The sequence below is a fragment of the Cydia pomonella genome, chromosome 10 (genome assembly GCF_033807575.1).
Source record: "Cydia pomonella isolate Wapato2018A chromosome 10, ilCydPomo1, whole genome shotgun sequence".
NCBI classification, from domain to species: Eukaryota; Metazoa; Arthropoda; class Insecta; order Lepidoptera; family Tortricidae; genus Cydia; species Cydia pomonella.
The window spans coordinates 10275847-10286587 of record NC_084712.1 but is presented as its reverse complement, the minus strand read 5'-3'; the positions used below and the strand labels follow the sequence as shown (position 1 = coordinate 10286587).

Genomic DNA, 10741 nt, shown 5'->3' with positions numbered 1-10741 from the left:
AAACCTAATACATTGTAATGGGGTCCCAGCGCGCACAAGTTTTTAGGAGAAATCGCGAAACGTCTGGTTGACGTAACTGGTGACCGAAGAGCTGGCGGCTTCCTCGCACAACGTATCAGTATTGCGATACAACGAGGAAATGCCGCCAGCATCCTTGGTACAATGCCTCAATGGCCTATTTTAGATATAAGCTCTTTATACTAATCATCTGTATATATCCATTATGTATATTGTTATCTCAATAAATATAATTTATACATTGTTGTACTGAGTTTGCTCGATTAAAGCCGTGCGCAGATAAACACAAGTTTTTTTTACGAGATACACATATATACACGAGTAACACTGTAAAGTCTTTGCTGCTTAAGCTTGTTATCAGATATTTTTGGCTAAGATCCGAATCCGTAAGAGAGTTGAGCTGGAAATGGGGCCAACATCTACTCAGTCTGGTCTAAACGGAGACATGATTTTACTTAAGATCTTGTAAGTACTTTTACTTGGTAAACTTTTTCTCTTATCAATAATACACTTCTTACACGTGTTTCTGTTGTTGCAATGCTCTAAAAGGTCACCAAAAATTCCTTATCTGGTTGCTTATAGTATGATGTTACTGCGTTTTGAAACAAACTGCCGAGCTAAATCATAAAATGTGAAACCGAACATAAAATTTGCTCTCATACCTATTGTAATCACAGTGAGTGAGTCAAGTTGTGAAATAGCATGTGTTCGTATAAGTTGTTAAACAAATGAAGCGGAAAACATTCATATTTGGAGTCGAATTTTCTCTGTTGGTTTTAACGGTAATAGACTAGGGACTTGCATTATTGAACTATAATAAAAGTCCCTATAAATAAATTTTTAAGAGTCGAAGTCGAAGAACAAAGTTACAAAAATATTTCCTATAGTAGTAAAGTTATCTTGTTCTAAAAAAAATATGTTACAGATTACGTTTCAAAACTCACTATGCCAAGCAAGCAACAGTTTCTTGTCATTTTTTGAACATATACAATACATTCCTATAAGGTCAGTACAAAAAATATTTCATAAGTAAGTCATTTATGCAAACTGAACTGGTGGTTCATTTTATTCATTTTATATTTCCCGTTCGGCGCTAAGCGGAGAATGCGACTAGAAATAAAGCGCAATCTTAACTACCTATCCAAGAACGTTCCCGTATTTATATGGCCATTATTGGAATTAGGCGCCGATTTATTCAACACCGCGCTAAAAACTCTACTTGTGCATAGTAATATTCTTAATTAAGTTGTCGATTTTGAGGATTTTTGGTGTATCTTTAGTTGGTCTGTAGTGGGTTTAGTTTGCTTATAAGAAATCATAGAGGTAGTCAAACCCACATTATTAACACTGATTATACGTTCAATTAATTCGTTTCAATATTTTTAATCATACAAAATTGACATTAACTTGACTAAAATTAATTAAAAAGCTTGATGGTTGCTTCAATAGCCGTCAATAATTTTATTTTAATTTACCTTCAATCACATAAATGCGATTGATGATCGAACAGTGTTAATACTAATGGTCAATTGCGGTCAGTCACGTGAGGATTAAAATCGCAACTTATCGTGTCGAGGCCGCTTCACATATATTGCACCCCGTTTTTATATTAATTAAAGTTATGATTTACGAAACTTTGCAGCCCCACTACGCATTCTATGGCCAGTGAACTATACAACGAGGTGATAAAAATGAGAGAAGGGGACCTTCCTGTAAAAAGATACTTCACACATTACGATAGCCCATTTATACAAACAAATAGTCGTATCAGGAGACAATCATTTGCTAACACGTTTTAAATAAAATATAAATGAATAGTATGAGTTTATATATTTTTGTGTACATCATTCCTTTTTTCCCATTTCGTGTTAATTTATAATTTGTTCCAGCTTCCTTATCCGAGAATCGAAATAAATACCTTGCGATTATTAAAATAAATACCTTGCGAGATTTAACTGGCCTGAAAATATGTCTCGACTATGATTTTAAAAGCATAATGAAACTTGGACACAAAATGATGTTCACCAGTTCATGAAATATGCTATAAAATTCTTTCAAAAGTTTTGTTCCATATGATCGTAAAAATGATATTTTTGCAGGTATGTATTTACGACTATGTTAACCGACTCATCAAAAACGTCAGTCGCACATGCGTAGACGTGACAATATTCTTTATAAATGTATGCCAATTGGCTCCAAGCAGAGTACCGATTTAATTTCTTTTTAATTTTATTGATATTATGTGTTAAATCTTAAGTGTTTAAGTTTTTTTAATTAGAAAAGCAATAAATTTCAAGATAAACGACATTACTTATTCTCTTCTAAATCCAATCCAACTTGACTTTTATGGTAGTTAATGCAATTCAAACTAAGTTTAAGTGGCCATTTCAAGGAACTACGTTCAACTTTTGACCAAGGAATATTTTTCATGGCATGATCGCAAACCTTCTTTCCGCATCTCGAAGTTTACGACGTCTTTCCTCATGGGGAATGTTTCTATTCCATTCATTTAAATAAACAAAGCTTACCAAAGAACTGTGTCAATATTTAAATGACATATTTATACACCAACAAAAGTTAAGAGCCCTTAATCCTTGGAGCGTTCTCCGATTTCACGAAATAACGCTCGATAGATGGCGTTGGCGCTCGGTACGCGAGCGCCTGCAACGCGACGCGCGTTTCAATGCAGACTAGAATAATCTTGATAGTTTTCAATATAATTTCAAGCAACATTAATTTTAGTGTCATATGATATCATATGGGCACTCTTTATTTTATTGTATATGCACAGTAGTTTTTTTTTTATGTACACTACTACTAAGTGTACAGACTACAGAGTGTACTATAACCCTTGCTCTTTATTCTGTCTCTTTCACACCAATGGAAAATGAAGAAGTTACTAAATGACTGCAGGTATAAATAAAGTATATTAGTGCGATAGAGAGACAGATAGTGTTTCGTTGTCGTATCGTAAACGATTGGCATGTTGGCCACACACTTGCTTAGTGCCTAGCCAAAATACCAATCGTTTGCGTATATTAGTGCGATAGAGAGAGAGAGTAGTGTTTCGTTGTCGTATCGTAAACGATTGGCATGTTGGCTACGCACCCATGATACCTAGCCAAGAAGCCAATCGATTGCGCATATTAGTGCGATAGAGAGACAGATAGTGTTTCCTTGTCGTATCGTAAACGTTTGGCATGTTGGCTACGCACCCATGCTGCCCAGCCAAGATGCCAATCGTTTGTGCATATTAGTACGAGAGAAAGACAGATAGTGTTTCGTTGTCGTATCGATTGGCATGGTGGCTACGCACCCATGCTGCGTAGTCAAGATGCCAATCGTTTGCGCACATTAGTGCTATAGAGTTTCAGTGTTATTTGAAATCACGTTAGGGTTTGTATTATTATTTTTGACCCGAATGAAGTCCATCCAGGTTCTTATGATGGAGTCAGGAGTTGGTCACCAGAACTCCTAATCTACTCATTATAATTCCATCGTGCTTGGGCTCAAAAGATTTGCCCTGACGAACACCATCGATCTAGGTGAGGTCCAGGGTCTCATGACGGAGTCAGGAGTTGGTCAACAGAACTCCCCAGAACTCCTAATCTACTCATCATAACTCCATCGAGTTTGGGCTCAATAGATTTACCCTGATGAGCACCATCAATCTAGATGAAGTCCAGGGTCTCATGATGGAGTCAGGAGTAGGTCACTAGAACTCCTAATCTACTCATTATAATTCCATCGTATTCGAGCTCAATAGATTTGCCCTGACGAGTACCATCGATCTAAATGAAGTCCAGGGTCTCATGATGGAGTCAGGAGTTGGTCACCAGAACTCCTAATCTACTCATTATAACTCCATCGTGTTTGGGCTCAAAAGATTTGCCCTGACGAGTACCATCGATCTAGATGAAGTCCAGGGTCTCATGATGGAGTCAGGAGTTGGCCACCAGCACTCCTAATCTACTCATTATAATTCCATCGTGTTTGGGCTCAAAAGATTTGCCCTGACGAGTACCATCGATCTAGATGAAGTCCAGGGTCTCATGATGGAGTCAGGAGTTGGTCACCATAATTCCTAATCTACTCATCATAACTCCATCGTGTTTGGGCTCAATAGATTTGCCCTCACGAGCACCATCAATCTAGATGATGTTCAGGGTCTCATGATGGAGTCAGGAGTTGGTCACTAGAACTCCTAATCTACTCATTATAATTCCATCGTGTTTGGGCTCAAAAGATTTGCCCTGACGAGTACCATCGATCTAGATGAAGTCCAGGGTCTCATGATGGAGTCAGGAGTTGGTCACCATAATTCCTAATCTACTCATCATAACTCCATCGTGTTTGGGCTCAATAGATTTGCCCTCACGAGCACCATCAATCTAGATGATGTTCAGGGTCTCATGATGGAGTCAGGAGTTGGTCACTAGAACTCCTAATCTACTCATTATAATTCCATCGTGTTTGGGCTCAAAAGATTTGCCCTGACGAGTACCATCGATCTAGATGAAGTCCAGGGTCTCATGATGGAGTCAGGAGTTGGTCACCATAATTCCTAATCTACTCATCATAACTCCATCGTGTTTGGGCTCAATAGATTTGCCCTCACGAGCACCATCAATCTAGATGATGTTCAGGGTCTCATGATGGAGTCAGGAGTCGGTCACTAGAACTCCTAATCTACTCATTATAATTCCATCGTGTTTGGGCTCAAAAGATTTGCCCTGACGAGTACCATCGATCTAGATGAAGTCCAGGGTCTCATGATGGAGTCAGGAGTTGGTCACCAGAACTCGTAATCTCTTTATCATAACTCCATCGTGTTTGGGCTCAATAGATTTACTCCGACAAGCACCATCAAATTACCATTATGATGAATAGATTAGGAGTTCTGGTGACCAACTACTGAGTCCATCATGAGACCCTCGACTTAATCTAGATCGATGGTACTCGTCAGGGCAAATCTTTTGAGCCCAAACACGATGGAGTTATGATGAATAGACTAGGAGTTCTGGTGATCAACTCCTGAGTCCATCATGAGACCCTGGACCTGATCTAGATTGATGGTGCTCGTCAGGGCAACTCTATTGAGCCCATACACGATAGAGTTATGATGAGTAGATTAGGAGTTCTGGTGACCAACTCCTGACTCCATCATGAGACCCTGGACCTCATCTAGATCGATGGTGCTCATCAGGGCAAATCTTTTGAGCCCAAACACGTTGGAATTATAATGAGTAGATTAGGAGTTCTAGTGACCAACTCCTGACTCCATCATGAGACCCTGGACTTTATCTAGATTGATGATGCTCGTCAGGGCAAATCTATTGAGCCCGAACACGATGAGGTTATGATGAGTAGATTAGGAGTTCTGGTGACCAACTCCTGACTCCATCATGAGACCCTGGGCCTCATCTAGATCGATGGTGTTCATCAGGGCAAATCTATTGAGCCCAAACACGATGGAGTTATGATGAGTAGATTAGGAGTTCTGGTAACCAGCTCCTGACTCCATCATGAGACCCTGGACCTCATCTAGATTGATGGTGCTCGTCAGGGCAACTCTATTGAACCCAAACACGATGGAGTTATGATGAGTAGATTAGGAGTTCTGGTGACCAGCTCCTGACTCCATCATGAGACCCTGGACCTCATCTAGATTGAAGGTGCTCGTCAGAGCAACTCTATTGAGCCCAAACACGATGGAGTTATGATGAGTAGAGTAGGAGTTCTGGTGACCAACTCCTGACTCCATCATGAGACCCTGGACCTCATCTAGATCGATGGTGCTCATCAGGGCAAATCTTTTGAGCCCAAACACGTTGGAATTATAATGAGTAGATTAGGAGTTCTAGTGACCAACTCCTGACTCCATCATGAGACCCTGGACTTTATCTAGATTGATGATGCTCGTCAGGGCAAATCTATTGAGCCCGAACACGATGAGGTTATGATGAGTAGTTTAGGAGTTCTGGTGACCAACTCCTGACTCCATCATGAGACCCTGGGCCTCATCTAGATCGATGGTGTTCATCAGGGCAAATCTATTGAGCCCAAACACGATGGAGTTATGATGAGTAGATTAGGAGTTCTGGTGACCAGCTCCTGACTCCATCATGAGACCCTGGACCTCATCTAGATTGATGGTGCTCGTCAGGGCAACTCTATTGAACCCAAACACGATGGAGTTATGATGAGTAGATTAGGAGTTCTGGTGACCAGCTCCTGACTCCATCATGAGACCCTGGACCTCATCTAGATTGAAGGTGCTCATCAGGGCAACTCTGTTGAGCCCAAACACGATGGAATTATAATGAGTAGATTAGGAGTTCTAGTGACCAACTCCTGACTCCATCATGAGACCCTGGACCTCATCTAGATCGATGGTGTTCGTCAGGGCAAATCTTTTGAGCCCAAACACGATGGGATTATAATAAGTAGATTAGGAGTTCTGGTGACCAACTCCTGACTCCATCATGAGAACTTGGACTTCATCCGGGTCAAAAATAATAATGCAAACCCTAACGTAATTTCAAGTGAAAATGCGTTTTTCAGAAAATCGCAGCCAAATAACACTAGACCTTACTCATAGTGTTGTGTTCCTGCCGGTGAGTAAGGTTGCCAGAGCTCAACGAGGGGTGGGAGGGGGTTAGGGTCGGCAACGCGTATGTAACTCCTCTGGAGTTGCAGGCGTACATATGCGGGCCGTATCCTTGTTTGCCACCGACTTAGTATTAAAAAAAAAGTAACACTGAAAATCCATCAATAAGCGAGTCTGTTAGGCATACTGTAAAAAATGAACTTTTATTAAGATTTTCTAATCGCAGTATATAGCACTTCTCGGAACTCTGTAGCTGATTACGATCGCAACGAATGCCTGACAATCGAGCACAGGTCCGTCCTCTAAGCGCGCTCCGCGCGGACTGAGAGCGGGGCGTCGCTGCTGGGTGATTTATACGTGTTTTAAAAAAATATAAATTTACGGCAATGTAGGTCCCATAGTTACGATTTTTTTTTTATAGGTTAACATAAAGTTACAGTTTGCTATAATATTATTTTTAAAGCAAAATATGCGTACAATTTGCGGAAATAAAATATAATAAAACCCTGTTTTCGCCAAAAAAATGAAGAAAACTCGGAAGGTATTTTATCAGTTTTTTCAAATGAATCTTCGATTTTTAATCATTCCAGCCCCTCGTACGAGATATGTTGAATCAAATTGTAGTCATTCATGTACCAAATGATTCTTGTTTATAGCAAAATTGAGAACCGAAACGCCACATCTCACTGCAAAATTTGGAAAAGACTCCCAAAAAACCTCATTAAAAAAGAGGTTTAAAAGAGAAAATGAAAATTTGAACTGTTGGAGCCCCTAGTTTAGGAAACGATTATTTAAGTACGTTATCAGTTTTTAAATAAATACTAACAGTTACGTCGTAATCTTGAATGAAAAAGGAAGCATTTTACAAAATACGCTCGTCTGTAGGAATAAGGACTCTTAATGTTTCGATAATAGGTACCTATTACTACGGTTGTAATGTGATTTATAGACATAAAGCTGATTATTTTTGACCGGTATTGTTACTATTATTTGGCTTGGCACCGACTTCAAACATATCAGTTGGTAACGTATATACTTAAAAAGAAGAATATTTTATTTTATCCTTTTTGAAGTCGGTTTACTTTTATATGTAAAGTTTTTATTTTTATTTCCGTTAATATTTTTTATTTCCGTTTATATAAGTACATTTGATTTATATCTTTAAGATGATAGTGAATGACCGCATGTCCATACAGTCCATACAAACACAGTCCCCCATTTACTCCCTGAGTATTCTCATAGAATTTTTTTTTACACAATTTAATATATGACCATTTCAATATTCCGATTACTTCAATATTATAAGAGTTAGGATCATTAAAAAATTGCATCGAATTTGTTTTCCGCTCATAATACATAACAATCAAAGATTCGCAAAAACACAAATGAAGAGACATAGCTACAGTTAATAAACATCTAACTTTATCCTAATATGTTCCATATTGTTAATATCCGGAGAGGAAAATGGTGACTACGCTTGTATGGATAACCTGTCGTCCCTTTTCCTCTTATCGCGAAATTCTTACTATTCTTACATTTTAAAGCAAAAAGTTAAAAATTGTCGCAGACATGCGCATATGTTTAAAGTAATGGCATATGTTCTTTCCCGTGCAGAAATGCATATATCACTGCGCGGAACTCACAAATAACTCACGCGAAGTTCCTTTCTACTGCAGTACTCATAAAGCTCATAATGGGAATAATTCCTGAAGCCCATAGCTTGGCTTTGCGAACTCGGGTTAAGAAAAATTACACCCAATTTGCACTCTTGCCTTCTAATGTTTAAGAGTGATTATTCACGTGGGTGTTTTAAGTCTTGGTGTTTTTTTAAGGAAAGCGTTATAAATCAAGAAACGTCAGGGCAGAAAAAGCGCAGACTTTGCGCAGACAATGAATAAAATTATTGTCGGCTTTAATAACTGAAAAAATGTTAGAACAGATTAACACATTAACTGCTTGCGAGCCGCTAGGCGGGTTCTTTGTTCATGGGCGCTTCACGCTACATATGGTTTTTCTCATGTTATCGGCTACGCTCGTAGCGCGAATATATTAAGAGGCATTTGGGCATAAAACCAGGAAATAATAAGAGAACTAAATATATGTAAGGCACATCGTGCGAGAATTGCGACGGAAAATATGGCCATCGCGCGGGTTTTACGTTTCACCTCAATAACTCTGAAGACATACTTCTTTTTAAAATTGTACTCGTCACGTCCTTCGGTTACGTCCTTTTTGGCTGTGGTATGAAGGGTAACGTTAAACATATAATTTAAATTAAACGATAATTAGTTCAACTTTAAATTATCTGTTTAAAATATACTCATCTCTGTTTTGATCACCTAGTATTCTTAGTTGAAATCAGTATTTAGAGCTAGATACGAGTATACAGTAGTGTGCAATATAATAGCATTTTATTTATACTAGAGAAACGTGAATAAGTTATTTATATAGGTATAGACTGGAATAGTTTGACGTGGACGTTTATCAGTAGGAGAGCCTCAAGTAAGCAAACAAACTAAGTATAGTCGGTCAAAAAACAAAATATTCAGGATGATAGATAATTAGTACTCTCAGCAAGGAGAGACATACAAAAAAAAGTATTTCACTTTAGCAGCTCGAACAAAGGTACATTGCTGCTTAAAAACAGTAAGCAAAATGCGATTTTGGACACAGAGTGAGACAAATTGACATTCAAGTGACCTTAACATTCGAATATCATTTCTACACGTTTGAAATATGTATGTACTAGGATTTTATTCTATCTGTCCCTTTCCCGTCGTTAACAAAAAGAACGGGGCAGAAAAACGTTCTAAGCCATTCAACTGTATATTGACGGTTTACAATAGAAGTAAAAGAAGAAAAAAGTCAGAACTCATCGTTCAAAAACACCCACGAGTATGAGTTCGTAATAATAGTTATATGTTCTACTTTGCAGGTCACATTTCTTAACCAGGTCTCGTGAAATTTTGTTAGTAGGTAAAAAAAATTCTAGGTAAGTACTCGAAAATGGCGGAAATGGGTATAAAGAGCTTAAGATTTTTTTTAGGGTCATTAAAATATTATTATTTTTAATACTTTTTAAGCTTATCTCGAGGTCTACTACAGCTCAACGAGACACTAGTGTAAATATAAAGAGACATCATCTAAAGTTCTATAGTCCAGACCTCACATTCATTATTCATTTATTTATTGCATCCAACCATTAGGTACATAGGTACATAGGTATTACATAATAATTAGTTTCACGTGGGCCCTGATAGGACACGGCAAGATTATTAAATCTAACTGGACTTATGTAGGTTTCTTATAAATAAATAAATATTATAGGACATTATTACACAAATTGACTAAGCCCCACAGTAAGCTCAATAAGGCTTGTGTTGTAGGTACCTAGACAACGATATATATAATATGTTATAATTATAAATACTTAAAAACATATAAACACCCATGACTCAGAAACAAATATCCGTGTTCATCACACAAATATATGCTCTTACCAGGATTTGAACCCGGGACCATCAGCTTCATAGGCAGGGTCACTACCCACTAGGCCAGACCGGTCGTCTTATTTAACATACCTCGGCTTGGTCGAGTGAGTAGCTAGTAACACGAAGGCTTAACCTTTCCTCATCTTCTGTTAGATAATTGATACTTCATTAGCATTTTTCAAAGCTATAATCCGTTTGTAACAACAATGTAATTAGAAACAAATTAAAAGTGGAAAATCCATTGTCTCCGGTGGGAATTGAACCCACGACCACCGGATAGCTAGCCCGGTGCTCTTCCATCTGAGCTACCAAGACCGTACCCAATACAGCGAATATTTCCAACATATATGAGCCTTACGCAGCGGCTTACGTGAGCGAGTAACTCGCGAATGCGACGCGGTGCGGCGCGGCGGCCCAACGGCATTCGCGTTCACAACGAGATCGCCCTCGTAGGACACTTCCATAGGTATCAAAGGATTGATTCACCCCGCGCCACGCCGCGCCGCTTCGCGTTCGCGAGTTATTCGCTCACATAAGTCGCTGCGTTAGAGATGCCCTAGCGACATCTACCGTAAGAGTGTTATAATTCTTAAACGGCCACCAAAGTTCCAAGTCATATTGG

The 10741-nt window shown here is 38.8% G+C and overlaps 1 long non-coding RNA gene and 1 other non-coding gene across 2 annotated transcripts; one reads left to right on the top strand and one right to left on the bottom strand.

Moving 5' to 3' along the window:
* Positions 1-535: 535 nt before the first annotated feature.
* On the top strand, positions 536-1846 carry LOC133521710 (uncharacterized). The gene is made up of 3 exons (XR_009799925.1): positions 536-800; positions 944-1023; positions 1661-1846. It is a non-coding gene; the product is annotated as an uncharacterized LOC133521710 (long non-coding RNA).
* Positions 1847-10361: 8515 nt separating this feature from the next.
* On the bottom strand, positions 10362-10434 carry Trnaa-agc (transfer RNA alanine (anticodon AGC)). Its single transcript has one exon. It is a non-coding gene; the product is annotated as a tRNA-Ala (tRNA).
* Positions 10435-10741: the final 307 nt, after the last annotated feature.